We start from the raw sequence: 18,286 nt of genomic DNA on the forward strand, positions 1-18,286 counted from the left end.
CTAAATCCCAGTTTCCTCATTCTCACTATCAGAAACAACCAATTTGGGATAGTTTGTGTATTTACAAAGATTAATATGTATGATTTTATATATTCATTCTTTCTTATTTTGTACATAACTGATGACCTACTACACATTTGTTTTATTTTTTTTTATAAATTTTATTTTTATATTCCCCATACAATTGCAGCCCCCCATTCTGACCCCAATCCCTCCCCTCCCGCCCCCGCCCCCCTAAAAGTGTCTCTGGTTCATATTTTTTATGTTGATTTTGATTTTCACTTTCTTATATTCATTTTCCTGGTCCCTTATTTAAGTTTTCTAGATTCCTGCTATGAGTGAGACCATCCGGTATTTTTCTTTTTCTTTTTGGCTTATTTCGCTGAGCATGATCCCTTCCAGCGCCATCCATGTTGCTGCAAATTGCATGTGTTTATCTTTTTTGAATGCTGAGTAATATTCCATGGTGTATATGTACCACATCTTCTTGATCCAGTCATCTATTTTTGGGCATTTGGGTTGTTTCCAAAGCTTAGCTATTGTAAACAGTGCTGCTATAAACATAGGGGTGCAGGTGTTCTTTGGAATTGATGTTTCTGTGTCCTTTGGGTAAATACCTAGGAGTGGAATTGCTCTTCTATTTTTGATTGGCAGGTTGTATATAGAGGTTCTTTTGAGCCTAGAGTTTTATTTCCTTTTGTCCCCAATGGAAAACAGTGTGATCTATTTCACACAACAGGAACTCTTCACTTAAGACCTGACACATGTCATTCCATTTCTTCCCAGAGTTCCCAACACAAAATAAAATGTAGTCACCTATATGGTTGCATTGCAATTAAGAATTAAGCATTTCATTTTGATCTTAAAGGAACGGGGATATGAATCTGAGATATCAACATTAAAGGTGAAGATTTCATTTTTTTAAAGTAATTTTTGGTATTTTTTTTAATTAGACACTTTTTTAAAAAGATTTATTTATTTATTTATACAAGCACTGGGTACAGTCAGAAGCACGGGACGGTGAGAATTCACCAGAGCCAGAGCAGGGAAGAGAACAGGCAGACTGATGAAGTACACTGCTGAGGAGAGCAGTGAGCGTGTCAGGAGAGGTCTGTCGCACCATGTGGGACCCTCGCCTGCGGCCGGGGATCAAACCAGTGCTGCAGAGGCTGCGGGCAGCTTCGCAGCCCAGCGCTCAACCGCTGCGCCACCAGGGGAGGCCTGAAGATTTCATTATTAAGGGCTTGCTAGTAAGCCTGGGTATTCTGATACAATGTCAGTCCATCCAAAAAGATGTAAATTACTTGAAAATTGACACTGCAATAAAGTACATTTGCCCCTTGAAGCCTTCTTCCTCTCCCAGAGGTAGACAGCTAAACTAATTCAGGAAGATGTCCTGTTTAACCAGCATCAAGAGCTATTCAGTTCTCAATATCCCCCCACCACCCACCAAAGAAGCATTTGGCCAACATTTTTATTGGACCGATGCCCAGATCTGCTCCATTAATTCATGCAACTACCTTTGTTGGATTCCTCCAGGCATGATTACTCATGAAACCTACAGAGCACAAATACATTTCTAGAAATATTGCCACTTGTTTTACATATGACCTTAAAGCACCATCATAAATTACACCTTCAAAATGAATTAGAGAGCTTCGGAGACTTTTACTATTTGGTCATCTTAATTTTCACTAGACATATCGTTTACATATACATTATAACTAAATTGGTTTTAGTGAGCCGGGTCCTTTGGTGTCATCATCATGAGGTATTTTTGATAATGTGTGATCTTTAATCTCCAATGGATGTCTTTCTAATTTGTGGGTTTCATTTGTTCAAACTTGTCTTCCAATCATTCCTCTCTGTGATATAGTTTAACTATCGTGGAGGCTTCTAGGTTATGGATTATTTCTGGTATTGTGACTTTAAAATAGCAAAAACAAGAAAAGTTGTGCTTTGGCTTTGTAGACATTAGAGCATTTAACATAAAACCTGTCCACATATTTGGCAACAAAAATAAAATCACTTAGTTATTAAATTAGTTACCTAGTCCTTAAAAAGTATTGGTATCTCAGATGTAATAAAAAAGTTCTTTCTTAAAATAATTACCACTTGATTTCAAATTACCACTCAATTATAAAATGAACACTATTTTTTTACCCAAAGTTTCCAGGAAATCTCTTGGGAAGCATTTTTGTTTTATAAGAGGAGTTTGAATGACTAAAGCATTATTCATAGATTGGGAAATAAATTCATAGACTGGGAAACTTTGATCTAATATACAATTCTCAAAAGGAAAGTCAAACCAAATATATTATGATATCCTGGATTAAAGAGGTCTGGGACACAGAAAATCATTATCATCTGTCTACAATTAGCAAACTTTTTTGTCTACAATCAGAAAACAACTAAGTCATTCAGCTTTTTACTTATGGCCCAGATACCAATGAGGAACTATTTCCTACTTTCTATGAACTATGACTAAATGTCACTGGGGTCACTGTCACCTGCACACACAGGTAATAATAGGTGTCTTAAGACAAAATGATGTAAGAGGCAATATGGATCTGTATCTGGAAAATTTGTCTTAAGGCATGAGTGGGGATAGAAGATTAACTGTGGACAAATATTCATGTAGCCTATAAAAGCTCACTACATTCCAAGATGAGGAAAGGTACCGCACTCAGATACGGAGCTTTCCATGAGAATTCTAGAATCTTCAAACTTCAGAATATATTTGGTCAAAAGTTACCTGACATAATCTTGGAGAATGAGAGCTCAGCCTATTCTTAATGATTTTCAGAGAAGAGGAATCATGTTACTTCTAATTTATTTTATATAGCCACATTTATCAATGCCTAAAATTCCACCCAAGTCCATCCATTCTTTCTTTGCAGCATTCATTCATTCAATAATTATTTATGGAGTGTCTCTTATATTCTAGGAAGTACTCTACAAAGTGGAATTGAGCAGAGAATAAGAGACAAAATTTTTTTCATGACCTTTATAATTACACCAAAAAACTATTCAATTCTCAGTAATACCCCCATGTTTTTGTAAGAAATTAGGGCAGCTTCTTTGATCAAAACTAGTTTTGCTAGAACTTAATTCCTTTAACAAAAAAACTCAGTACATAAAAACAGCAATATGTTTAGTCTCACAACTTATAGCATTTTTAACTGGTTCTTTTTTAGTTTTCCTTCTTATGTTCCTTATAAGTATCCCATGAACTAGAAGGACATGTAGTTCAATCCCATCTGCATCTTTGGAGGGACACACATGGAAGGTGAAGAAAGAAGTCCAGCCAGCCATATGGCCCAATCAACACTGGAAAAAAGGAATTATCTTTAGATCATGTTTCCTAGGAAGAAAATAGGAAAAGGTCATACAATAATAGCCACTCCTGCTGACTTGCAACCACTGTGACTGCCACCACTGTGCTTTGATTTCATCTACATTAGAAGATTTAGCCCTCGTAGCAACCCCAAGAGTAACAATGAGAAAACAGAACCTGAACAAGGTGAGCTATATAGAGTTTCAGAGCTCTAGCAAATGATGGTTTCGAGATTCAAAAGTGGTTCTGATTATAGCAGTGACTCTACGAAAAACACAAAATGTTACTTCACTAATGAAATCATAGACCGGAATTATTAAACTTAAGACATCATTATTTCCTATCCCACAGAATGGCATTATCCAAGAGTAGGAGAAATACTGGTTTTGAATATTACCCATGAATTTTTCATTCCTTTTCTGAGGCTTAGCTACTGTCATAAAAAGCATTGTTTCAGCCTCAAATATACACTTTTTTAAAAGGAAACCATTCTTGCCAGCATTGGTTAAAATATAAAAGAAAGAAATATTCAGTGGAGATATCTAATTGTATACCTTGGGCAAAGTAGCTTCAGTGGGGTTCCATTTATGAACACAGAGAGATCTCAAACAGAAATGAAATCATGGACATTTCTTTTGTTCCAAAAAGAACAAATTCACAGCTCTAAGAATAAAGGAGGGATCAGACCTTGTCAGGACATTTGTTTCTAATTAGCCAGTGGTAAAATGATTTCACAGCGCAATTCTATAAGCTAAGAGTAATTTGAATTACAGAAGGTCAGAAACAAGTATTACAATAAGATATAATTATTATTGTTGTTATTGATTATTATAGTATTATTATTGTTGATTCTTGGTAGTGGTTTTCTTTCATTTTCTTTTCCTTATTAAATGTAGAATTGTGTGGTTTAGCAATGTAAGAACACAAACTAAGATTATTTTGATAATGAAACATATTCTTTGTAAATCATAAATTCCTGGGGCTGTAATCTCCCAATTCTCATCCCCTCACCACCTCAAAGTTGCCTCTATCTAGTTCTAAGCTCTGCCTTGCTCTATAAAACAAAACAAAACAAAACAAAACAAAACAAAATAAAGCACAAATCACCTAGTGGTAACAATCTGAATGAGGACCTGGCCTTGAAGATTTAAAAAGTGCCATTTAATCTAAAACCATGGGATGTCATGAACTGAATCACTCATTTTGGTTTTTATCATAAATACTTGCATGCTATTAGCTGTCATAACAGTTAGACTCAGTAAAACATTACTGAATACTATCCATGTGCAAAGCAACATGCTAGACAGTAGGAACAAGAAAAAGACTAGAAGATTGACTCTCTTTCTGCAATCGATCATAGAAGAAAGGTGTACACCCAAACAATCCTGACATAAAGCAGCAATTTCAGGATAGGGAGAAAAATGGCATGTTTGAAGAGTAATGCTAACTTTATATGATTTTTTTAATACTTTCTCATTTATTATAATCTCTTGAAAGTTAAAAATTGGTATTTTCCAGAATCCTTGAACATGAGTATTTTAATCAATAGTCTTTTTTTTAATGAATGACAAATTCAGCTCAAATTATATTAAAAAAATATTGGCCTGTGTTTACTGAAGTCCAAATATAGCCTGATGTCTGCTTCAGGCACAGTTGGATGGGACTTTCTAAAGAAGTCACGAGAATTTCTCTCTCTATTCATTGGCTCTAGTTTTCTGTATATTGACTTCAATCTCTTTCAGTGGGATCTTTACAAGATCCTCTTATAGAGAGATTAAAGAAATATTCATCTTGTTAGGAATAATGGCAGGAAGAGAGCTTCTCTTCCCAACAATTTTAGCAAAATGTCATAGAAAATCATATTAAGTGGACTATTTTATGTTATGTGTTCATTACCATACAAGTTACTGGGGCCAGAGGAAATAGTCAACCTGAGTGGTGTGCCCACCACCAGATCACATAAGAGATCTAAAGGACATGATGGAGCTGTAGAAGGTAATCCTTCAAAGAGAACACCACAGGAAGGAGAAATGTTTTCACATGCCTACTATAAAAAGCACTCAGCAAATATTTGTTAATTGATGTATTCATGAGTAAGCCTGGCATAAGTGAAATGATGATAAATATGATGAATGAAGATAACCATGATAAACTGTGAAATGAAACCATAGAGGAAGGTGGTATCCTGCAAACTTCTTGAAAAAAATCAACAAAAGAAGCTGATCTTGATTGTTTGTACTGTTTGAGAAGAATGTACTGAGTGTGTAATCAGTAAACTATCCTGAGGGTTTGCTAAGGCAAGTTCTGCCTTCTGTGACATGAAAGTGCTGTCATAAGTGTCAGAAGGTGATTATGGTTAACTCTCATTATAGCAGTCGTTACAATAGCCAAGTTATGCAAACCTACATGCTCAATTTCAGATGAGTGGATTACGACGTGGTATACATTCACAATGGAATACTATTTAGCTATTAAAAATGAAATATTATCATTTGTGACAACATGGATGGAACTGGAGAGGAAAATAAGTCAGAACAAAAAAGACAAATACCTGATGATTTCACTCAGTTGTGGAATATAGATAGATAGATAGATAGATAGATAGATAGATAGATAGATAGAGATAAATACTAAATCAAAACAAGCCTAGAAGTATGACTACATAACTGCAGTGACCAGAAAAAGAGGAGAGAGAGCATCAAGGGGAAGGGGAAGGAGTTCAATGGACTATGGAGGAGGAGGACTATGGGTGCATTAATGTGTGTGGTGACACACATATAAAGAGGAGTGAACCTATTTCCCTTAATTATATACAGTGTTGTAAACCAACATTACCTCAATTAAAAAAGTACAATTTTTTAAAAAGTGTATATTAAGTGTAGAGTAGAAAAACAAATTCACTTAAATGAATTATTTGCTCTTTGCTTTATGACTTATTCTATCCATACATGAGAGCAGGTCCCTCAACAAAACGTCAAATATATTTTTTTAAAAACTGATGCAAAATATGCATGACTAGCTTAACTATTTTTAATATAAACTTTTAAAAATTCAGTGCATTAATTTCAGTCATATTGTTTTACAAGCATCACCACTATTCATCTTCAGTGACTTATTTAGTGGAGACAATTTTAAAATGCCTCTCTTTGAAAAATAACAGTTTTGCAATTAATTTCACTAATTCATTCTCTTTTAATATTGTTGAGGTTTTTAAAAAATTATTAAAATTACTTTTTTTTAAGTTGAGTCTGACTTTCTCCTCCCTCAAGAAGTGACTTGCAGTTATCTGTCACTGTCCACTTTAGTTTGACTATTATTTTACAATTTAATTATAACTCTTCCTATGGAATACTAAGAAAATTACTTGTTTTTTGGTGAGGTTTATTGAGGTATTAATTTACAGCCACTAAAATTTACCCATTCTAGTGTACAGTTCTAGGACTTTTGACAAATGCATATAATCATGCATCTTCACCATAATAAATATAGATAATATTTTCATCATCTGAGGAGTTTCCCTGCCCCTTGGAAGTCAACCTGTACTCCCTGGTAATTGCTAATCAGTGTTCCGTCCCTATAGTTCTACTTTGTCCAGAGAGTCACATAAAGTGTATGTGACATTTTGAGTTTGGCTTCTCTCACTTAGGACAAGGAATCCATGCTGTTGTGTATGTCAGTCATTCAACAAATATTTTCCTTTTATAGTCTCCCTTTTTCTCTAAAGCCAAAGTCAATTGTAAAGCCTTGCTCTGTCACCATATACAGAAGGAACAGGCATAAGTATGGCTTATTTTTTCCTTGACATACTAGGAAAAGGATAAATACTCTTCAGGAATAATCATCACCGTGGGTTGTTACAGGCACTAGATCATATGTTCATAAAACCCAAACTAAAATTAACCAGCCAAAGAGGAAATACAAATGGCCAATAAGCATATGAAAAAATGTTCAACATCCCTTTTCATCAGGGAAATGCAAATCAAAACCACAATGAGATAGCACCTGACACCAATAAGAATGGCACATATCAAAAAAACAAGCAACAACAAATGTTGGTGAGGATGTGGTGAAAAAGGAACTCTCCTACATGGCTGGTGGGAGTGCAAACTGGTCCAACCACTATGGAAAGCTGTCTGGAGATTCCTCAGTCTACAAGAAATGGAGCTACCATAAGACCTGGCAATTCCACTCCTAGGGATCTACCCAAAAGACACACACAAAAAAAATACTGATTCAAAAGAACACTTGTATACCTATGTTTATTGCAGCACTATTTACAATAGGTAAAACCTGGAAGCAACCCAAATACCCACAAATAGATGACTGGATCAAGAAGATGTGGTGCATATACACAATGGAATATTATTCAGCAATCAAATAAGATAAACTCATGCCAGTTGCAGCAAAGTGGATGAGCTAGAAGGAATTATGCTCAGTGAAATAAGCCAGAAGAAAAAAGAAAAATATTGGATGGTTTCACTTATAGCAGGAATATAGGGGAACCAAATAAGACATCAGTATAAAAATAATATTAACAGTACAAAACACAACAAAGCAAAAACAGACAATTATAAACCAGAGACATCCTGCAGGGGAGGAGGAGGGAGAGGGATCAGAGGGAGGGAGGGAGGAGCACAGGGGACTGAGGTGATGGTGCACAGGTGCACTGGGAAAGGAAATTCTATGTGCACCATACCTGAGGGGGTGGGGGGGGGAAGCAAATATTGTTTAAAAATGAAAAATGATGTAAAAAATTAATTTTAAAAATCAAAATAAATAAATAAATCTAATATATAAAAATATAAAAAAGAAATTAATCAGGAGACGCAAAGCAGAGCTTGGGTGTGGTTTTCATTATTTTTTCATAGTGGCATATATATTCGTGACTTCATGGCACAACCACTAGTTTTCTTATCTGTCCCACCTTTTGAAAAATGAGATTACTGTTGGGGCAAAGGAATCAAGAAGATAGACCTCTAAATGAGAGTAAAAGACAGTGCGTAGAGCCCCTACTTCCCAAACTTCAGGCATTCAAATGCTACCTTTATCATTCTTGCTCTATCAACACAGCATACATGTTATCTAACAATACATATTAGATGGTTCACAATTTTACTGACATAAATTTATTTTGAAAAGGAACTTTTTTCCTTCTTTTTCTTTTTTTTTTCTTTTTTAAAGATTTATTTATTTATTTATACAAGCACTGGGTACAGTCAGAAGTGCGGGAGGGTGAGAGAATTCACCAGGCCAGAGCGGGGAGCAGAGCAGGCAGACGGACTGAAGTACACTGTTGAGGGGGGCAGCGGGCAGCAGGAGTTGTCTGCGCGCTATGTGGGACCCTCCTCCAGTGGCCAGGGAGCAGCCGGGGATCAAACCAGCGCTGCAGAGGCTGTGGGCAGCTTCGCAACCCAGCGCTCAACCACTGCGCCACCGGGGAGGCCCTCCTTCTGTTTTACATGGAAAGCCTTTGCTATAAATAAAAGTAGGAAAAATATCCAAAACGTCAAGACTCTACCTACATGAATACCATCCCAAATCACTCTGAGTTCACCAGAGGGGCACACACACACCCACAAACACTTTTGGCAGCAATGCAACTAGCTTTAAGTGCATTCTCTGTATCCTCAAGTTTAGAGTCCCTATAAAGCACTGAAACTTATTTAAAACTTGCAAAATGCAATATGTCTTTCTACCTATAGCAGGCATTGGAAGCCTACTGTTATTTAACAAAGAGATCAGCTCTGCTGACATAAGGTACATATTCTACAGAATATAGACAAATGGCAAATGTATCTTCTTACTTGTATCTTCAAAGTGACCCTCCAGGTCAAGGCCAGTGTGATTTAGCAACATCCCCCTCCATTAGCTTATAGTTAGCATATAGTCTGGATCTCCTTACCCTAGACTGAAAAATGAAGCAGAATCTTGGCCAGAAAAAACGTAAAGAATTTATTCACCAAAGTGCATATTCACATCTTCATAACATAATCGTCTTATGTATTTGGGGTTGCTATAGGAATCTATACAATAAGCATCATATTTTGTAAGGAAATGCAGTATCAAATTTTTTCTGACCCCTGGTCACCATGCTTTTTGACAAGCCAGTTGACCTTCATTATGTAAATCATTTCATGTTTGAAAGGGACTAAAATGTTTGTGCAGCTTCCAGTTTAATAAAGCTATCGAAAGGATTAATGAGAGAAACACTCGAATACTCCAAGTTCTTTCCAAAAAGGCAGCAGTAAAACAGCAGGTGACTCTTGTGAACATACATTTGTCTTCTTCCTATAAACTCATCCTGAAGGACATCAGGCTTCCAGCTTATATTTAATTGGCTGATTATGTTGTCACTCTTGAGCTCCTTGCCAAGTTACAGGGAAGAGTTTTCTTGGAAACCGTAGTTTCCAAACTTTCTCCAGCTATGCAGTTTAATTACATCTAGCAAAATGACAACAGAGCTCATAATTAGCCTGGAGATTAATTACTGCTGAAGCAATCCAAACACCACAGCTACCAAATTCAACACAGGTGCTTAGGTGAAGAGAAAGGAGTTTTCTCAATACTCAACAGAAGGTGGACATGGAAGATATGCTTTATGACTCTCTTCCCATGAGCTTAAACACGCAACCTGTGCAAAATGCTTTGTGTCTTTATAGCCAGTATATCCCTAAATGTATTCAAAAGAAGTAGATTCACAAATATTCTAAATAGTGATGCCATATATTCTGAAATGTACAATGATTGGGATAAACCTTTCTACATATATTTATGCAACCTAGAGCTTCCCTTTCCCCTTCTCATTTTATTAAGAAATCTAAAAATCCTACATAATTCTTCTGTTATTTATAAAACTATGAATGAAAGAGTGATAAAGAGAAAAGAGCAAAAAAATCTTGCTGTTTCTCATGTTCATCCTGTAGCCATTAAAAAGTGCCTCTAAATCCATACGGCGGGTCACCATATCCCATGCAGAGTGATAAATGCACTGTCAGATCAAACACTCGAAAGTCAACCACCTGCTTGGAAACCCCTAGTCCCTACCTGAAAATCATTGAAAGAGGAAAAGGATAGGTTAGCTAGATAAAGGAAGAAATTGATCCCATTTACAAACACTTCCATTTTTCATTCCCTTTTACTCATGGATCACTTGAGATATCTGTACCTATATACAGACCTAGTACCAAAAAAGGCAAATTAAATCCCCAAATGATACCACTGTGCACCCAGAGCTGAGGATGACTGATCTGCGGTAACAAACAGATTGACTAGATTGTATAATTACCCAACACACAGGGAATCAACACAAGTGGTGGAGGAGACAGGAAAAGCTAGGCCTGAAAGAACGAAGTTACAAATCAGAATCCCAGAAGTTTGTATCAAAAAGAAGTTAAAGGCATGTGGTCATGGACAAATTCTTGATTCTCAAACCACATTAAAAAGGAGCAAAATGTCTCCTAATTAGAAGCTTGTATTACATATTACATAAAGAGCATTTTTAAGGTATTAATAGGACAAATGTGTTTGTTTACTTGATTTTCTGTTTGTTTATTTGTGTGTTAGGAGAAGTTAAGATGTTTTTAAAATAATCCTTACGTTGACTAAAAAGAATAAACTATGTTCATACACACCAAAGGGAAAGCCAAAGAAAGTAAACTATGAAATCTGGAGCAGGCTTTGTGGAAGGATTCAAATAAATGAAAGGCTCGCCAATGCGCAGGCCTGCTGCTTGCATCCTCGCCTACAGTGACTGAGGGAAGCTGCTGCAAAGCCATTTGCTTGCACAAGACTGGAGGAGAGAGTACATGGCTGCCAGGAGAGGAATGTTGTCAAAGCGACTTCGGAATGAGCACAGCCCTGCTCGCCGGCACTGAGAGGCCCAACCACTGTGCAGCCAGCCGCACAGCCATCTGTACAGGGCGGCTTCTCTTCTCAACTGGGCCCAAACCAGAGCTCCACCCCCACTTCTGCCCAGGGAGAGGAAAGAGCAGATAATGGTCTACAACACAGCTTTGTGGATGGGGGTGCAGGGGTGTGTGGACCAAGAGATAAAGACCTCCAGGGACAGCTTCCTATAGGACAGTGCTTATGCCCATGTCCACACTGGGTAGGAATGTGCCCATTGAGAAGGCAACCCCTTCAGTCTACGTTACTGAGCAGAATGGTTCATGTCTGCTTGGTGATTGAAAGGAGATTTGAAAGTTGGAGACGTGTTCATGACTCAGTTCTACAATGTGACTTACTAGATGACCACTGGCAAAGTCTTTCATTTCTGTGAGTCCTGGTTTCTTCATTTGTAAATGTAGGTAATATAAATGTAAGAGTTCATCGAGTCCAACTGTATTGTTTTTACATCTGAAGACACTGAGAATCAGAGAATATATGGTGGATTCACCTTTTTACCCAACCAGTTGATGGCAAAGCTGAACTCACAATCACATTTCCCCCCATTTTGAGTACAGTTATGGTCCCCAAATGCACCCTCACGACTTCCCCTAGTTCAAAGGGTGGATTTAGGAAAGGATCTTAGGAGAGTAACAACTTCTAATTTAAGATATTGGCCAGAGTGAGCACTCACATTACTTCTATTGAATCCCCAAAACCTACAGAATTTGTGGGAAAGACTTTTTTAAAGGAAGAAGAGAAGGATGTGAAGAAGGGAAAGCACCAGCAATGCAATGTAAAGTTATAATAATACTGAAAGATTGCAAGATTGCAAGCACATCGAGATCAGATTGGTAAAGAAAATTTCAAAAATTATAAACCATGTTAAATTAAAAAGGGTATCTTCATCAATAAAACTTTATTGAGTACATATTATATATTATGTTTAAGTAGGATTTATAGCATTAAGTTTTAGAATTAAATAAAAATATTTCATTTTAATTTTAATATTAAATTTAATTTTAATAAATTTAATTTCAATTTAATTTAATATTAATTTTAATATTTCATTTTAATTTTCATTTTAAATGTACTAAAATTCAAACATATGATAGACTATTCTTAGTCTTTGAAATATATAGGAGAGGAAGATCTTTAGATACTAATATAAAAAGATGTTAATTATCAAATATCAGATAATCAGCATAATATCAAATAAAAGTCAGCATCAAAAAAATGGGCAGATTATTTCAATAGACACTTCTACAAAGAAGACATACAAATGACCAACAGGCACAGAAAAAAGTGTGCAGCATCATTTACCAGCAGGGAAATGCAAATCAAAGCCACGATGAGATACCACCTCACATGCTTGAGAATGGACCATATCAAAAAGACTAGAAACAATAAGTATGGGTGAGGATATGGTGATAAAGACACCTTAGTACAATGTAATGTAGGAGTAGAGGCTGGTTCAAACATAGGGTTTGTTTCCCATATGGAGATTTTTCAAAATATTAGAAATAGATCTACCATGTGAACCAGCAATTCCATTTCTACGTATCTATGCAAAGAATACAAAACACTAATTTGAAAGAATGTATGCACTCTATTGTCCATTGGAGCAGTATTATAAATGCTATATTATAAATGTACAATAATGTTCCAATGAAAGCAAGTTATAGAAACACCCTATGTGCCCAATTTCAGATGAGTGAATTAAGATATGATGTATATATACAATGGAATGCTACCCAGTTAAAAAAGAAGATAGAAAGCTGAAACATTTGGTAACATTTGCTATAACATGGATTGAACTGGAGGTGATTATGCTAAGCAAAGCAAGTCAGAATGAGAAAGACAAAATCCTGGCTATATTTTCCTCATATGTGGAATATAAAAAAACTCAACAAGGAATGGGTAAACTAAATCAAACAAGTCCTTGAAATCTGACTATAGAATTAAGGCTATAAGAAAGGGGGAGATGAACAGAAGCATCTAGGGAAGAACCCCCCAATGTACTATGCAGAAGAGTGCATTAATCTACACCCCTAAATCAACTACAGCATTGTAAACCAACCTAACCTCAAAATAAGATGTATTGAAAAAAATACTATTTAAAAATGGGGGTCACTTGACTCTGGGTTGATAGGATTACCAGAAATTGTCCATATCATAGAGAGCTCTGAAAGGATAACCCAGTATGAGCTAGGGAGCTGAGGGGTAAAGAGTTTTAATTTTACTTTAAATTCTATTTTTAATTGTCTTCAATAAGAATGTATTGTTTTTAAATTTTTTTAAATTATCATTCATTAAATTGGCTTTTTTAATGTAGCTTTAGGAATTACAGTCATGTATGAATTCACATAACCACCAACACGATCCAGATAAATAACAATTCTATTACCCCCCCAAAATAAAAGTAATCTCCAACCCCAATCACTCTTCCAACCCCAAGCTCCTGACAGTGACTAATCTATTCTCCATCAATATAATTTTGACTTCTTAAGCATATCATATAGTATATAGTCTTTTGAGATTGGATTCTTTCACTTATCGTAATACCTTTGAGATATATCCAAGCAAATGTATGCATCAATAATTTGATCTTTTCTGTTAGGGAGTAGTATTTCATTATAGGAATGTAGCCATTTATTCATTTATTTGCCCATTGAAGGACATTTGGGTTGTTTCTGGCTTTAGGTGATTATGAAACATGTGTGAATATAAATTTTCATTTCTCTTAGGTAAATACTTGCTAAGTTCTTAAGGCCAATGTCTCTATAATTTCAGTCGAAACTGTCACACTGTTTTCCAGAGTTGTTACATAATTTTGAATTCTCACCAGCATAGCTGAGTTCCATTTGCTCTACTATTCACCTGCATTTGGTAATTTTTAGTATTTTCTATTTTAACTGTTTTCATAGGTATGTAGTAAAATATTACTTTTAAATTTAAAAAGGGAAAAGAATTAAACAGCATTGGCAAGTGTAAGGCAAGGTATCTCCTAAAGTGCTAGTAGGCAGAAATGTAAATAAGAATGGTTTTGGAAAATTCAATTTATATTAAATATTTCTTGAACACTTAGTAAGTGCCTGCTGTGTTCCTCATGTACATGTTTCAAAGCCTTAGAAATGTTTGAGTACTTGATGTTTTGTTCATGTGTTCCTTTCCCTTCTGTTATCCCTATAAAAAATAGTTTGTTTTTATAATACTGAAATGTAACAAAAAGTAAAGATCAAAAAGAAAATATATCTAATTTTAAATAATGATTATTTGTATTAACAATGTGTTATTTGGCTTACACATTATCCTCTAAGGTACACAAAGAATGTTCTCAGTTATAGAATTTTGCCTGTTTTTTCTACCCCAAATCTTTGTTTTATCCTCTATCAAAGCACTGTAACAGGTAGAAGAGTTAGTTTATTCCCTACAAATGCCTGGTGAACACTTGACAATGAGAAATTAATTAGGGAAAATACAAGGGCCAATTGATTTTCTGGCTGCCAATTGTCCACGTTGCAGATTATTTATGGAAGCCAGGAAAAAATAGGAAAAAAAGCAAGAAGTGTGGATGGGCTGGAAGGCAGTAAGGGGCTGCCTTCAATTACAGTAATCCCTGCTGGCTCAGGACCTCCACTGCATCTATGCCATACCCTTCTTGCCAAACCCAGGCCACATGGGCCAAGTGACTATGCATGTAAGGCATTAGCATCCCAAAGGCCTCTTTCTCCTGATTTTGTCTAAATTATCAACCTCTTCAAAGAGAAAGAGAAAGCAGAAACAAGAAAATCACTTTTGAAACTCAAAATCCACATGACAATGAAAATGACCAACATAGCTCCAGACTGACAGAAAACCAGGAAAAGAAATCATTTTCAGTGGAAGAACTATTTACCCCAGGAAACCATTATACATGTTCCACCAGCTACCCAAGGGTAGAGGGCTTCTAGGGCATCCCCCATAAGCCAAAGTGGCAAAAAAATATAGAAGAAATTACCATTTATCTATACAGAAGCATTTTAGGCATCCCCACACCCCAAAAATGACCTACCAAATCATACCATGTAACATAGTATAATTACTCCCCTGTAGTAAAGGCAGGAACAATATACCTCACAGCCCATATAAACTACTTCCCTGGAAAGGAGCTTGGCGGAGCTTCTCGGTTGCTGGGGGCATCCACCCCTATGTTATGGCTGCTGCGTATCCAGTGCCAAATGCTAATTTTGCATTTCACCTTTGTCAGAAAAGCATAGATCAGATTTCTTTCAGTTAATGAAAACAGCTACCAATGGTGGTCTTTTATAAAGGTGACGTGGCATAATGGGAACTTCTGGAAACTGGGATAATACATCAGAAAGAGATTTGCGTTCTATCCATTCTATCCTTTGGTCCCTGACCCCCAAGTCTGATGAGCCAGATGAAATTGAACTAATTGGTTAGAATTATTCTTGTACTCGAAATATTCTTTTACTTGCTGTTCTCATCATAGACACTAAATTTTAAATTTGCTTCAATATGTGGTATTTTATTTTATTAAAATTTTTATTGAGTTCTGCTCCCTGTTTGGTCTCTGAATTCTCTCACCCTCCCTCGTCTCTGGCCTGTACCCCAGTTCTTATATAAATAAATAAAATCTTTTAAAAAAATTATTGAAGTAACATTGTTCAATAGCATATAAATTTCAGTTGTGCATTATTATAAATCAATATCTGTATGTACTACATTAAGCTTACCACTGAAAGTCCAAATCTATCCTTCACCATATCTACCCTTTCACCCAGTTTTCTCACCCCTCTAACCTCTTCCATCTGGTAATCACTAATTTGGCCTCAGGTGATTTTATATTTTAGTCTAGATTTCCAGATTGGACACTGAGACTTAGAGAAATGACTTGCTTTAAAATAAAACTATAGTCCCAGAATAGAATCACATTAAAAAGAAAGTTTTCTGATGTCCAGTCCATAACCCAGTCAAACTTCTTTATTTTAAAACATTTGTTATGCTTCCCCTAGGAGAACCATTAAAATGCATTGCTTCTGGAGATTACTGCCATCATCTAGACAACTTCTGTTTTTGATGACAAATCCTTGCACAAGTGCCATTCAAGAAACAAGAAACATGGAAGAGGAAGAAGAGAAGGAAATTCTTCAAAATGCACATAAAAGCCAATGCAAATTTGGGGAAAATTCTCTCGCTAAGGTTTTTTAAGAATGTCTCCATTTATTAAGAATAAACTCATCCCAAATTTCACAATTGCATCATATCTTAATTGTATTCTATTATTCCTGTCATATGGGGCAAGAGGCATAATAGAGTGGCAAATTAATTTCGATTCAAGTTTTTAAGAAATGAAAGTCAGTCATACTACTTTGATTGTTACTATTTATCCAGGAACTATTGATGTGGACTTGGCCTTAAAAGTGAGTAAGTATAAAAAGGATCCAAGAAAATGGATGAGATTTCTGGAAGCAAAGATAAGTAATGGATTTTCTATTTCCAGAGTGTTCATTTCTGGCTATATGAAAATACATTTAAGTTCATTTACAGCTACATAAAATCCTATCGAATGTTCATGTTATCATAGTAAGGTATGGGAGAACCTAGAAATAAACTTGGGGGGACCCTGGGTACCCCTCAAACACACACTGACAGAATCACCTGCAAATCTCATTTAAATAAAGATTCCAGCTCAGTATCTTGTGGTGGTGACTGAGATTCTGCATTTCTAACAGCTTAGAGCACACAGTAAGTAGCACAGACTTCACAGCCCTGTCAATTCTTCCTCCCGGTTTCTTTATCCCACTATGAATGCCCTAGTATCTTCCATGTCTTGCCTCAGCTACAGTAGCTGGGTTGCAGTATGTCCAAATGCCCTGTTTCCTCTCATCAGATTTGGGTTTTCCTTCCCATTTCTGTGGTCACAGACATGTATGTTTCTGTGTTCTCCTAAGGACACATTTGACCAAATAATCTAGAAATTTCCTCAAGGTAGTACTTCAGGGCAACTGAGAGAAAGAGCAAAAGCACCTCCACTGACACTCTTAAAATATTTAATCCATAAATAGACAGACCTTGAAGCTGCTTTCTCCTTAGTTCGTATTTATTCTTTTCTAGCAGTTGAGAATACAACTAGGAAGAAATGGAAAATAGATGAGAGGAAGACTTTGCCCAAGAGAGCTTTCGTCGGCAAAGTATCAAAGTAATTACTGCACCTGACAAATGCCTACTCCTTGTTTTAGCCCAGTTTTAATAAAAAGATTCAACAATGGTTTATATTACCTGCCATTGCCCTTAATTTCATCAAGCTCTGATGTGAAGACTTGCCACATTTACACTAACCTGCTTTTTTTCCTCAAGTTCATTTGTGAAGGCAGCCGCTGGGGCTTTAATCATCATTTCCTCAATCTTTTATTTCTAACATACTGTGATTGATAATGGCTCTCACAGGCCCCCCTGCGAACTAGGCAAATTCTCCTTCATGTCAGTCCCAGGTAGTCAGTGGTAGAGAAAGCATCCACTAATTAAGAATTGAAAGGCCATTTCAAATGTGCTGGCTATAAAGACTTAGCATTTCACATTCATATGCGCCATATTCAAAGGTAAGGTCCTCTGACCTGCTGGACCAGGCTATACTTCCCTGAGCGTGGGAACAGCAGGCAAACTCATGGCATTTCAGAAGTTCTGTCGAAATCTGGGGTAATGAAATGCTGCTCATGTTTGAAAGCACAAAGCCCTCAGAATAACCTTGTTGGTATTAAGCAGATCACGGGAGTTCAAATTGCAATCATTGAGGTGAACTTAGGAAAACCTTGAAAATGTTTTATGGCTCTAGGATAACTCTTTTAGCAGCGATGTTACATAAAAAGTTCATTTCCTGTGGCTGTTGCTAAAAACTGTAGGCAACAGGCTCATCCCTTTTGCATGATTTGAAGAGTTTTCAAACTCAGTCTAATTCGTGGACAAGTTACAAAATTTATGTCATAGAAGTATACATCAGAAATTGAAATGCACTTGAAATATGACATTCATGATGTCTATGGGAGTAAAAATACTCAAAAG

Source organism: Talpa europaea (genome assembly GCF_964194135.1).
Source record: "Talpa europaea genome assembly, chromosome: 7".
Classification (NCBI taxonomy): Eukaryota; Metazoa; Chordata; class Mammalia; order Eulipotyphla; family Talpidae; genus Talpa; species Talpa europaea.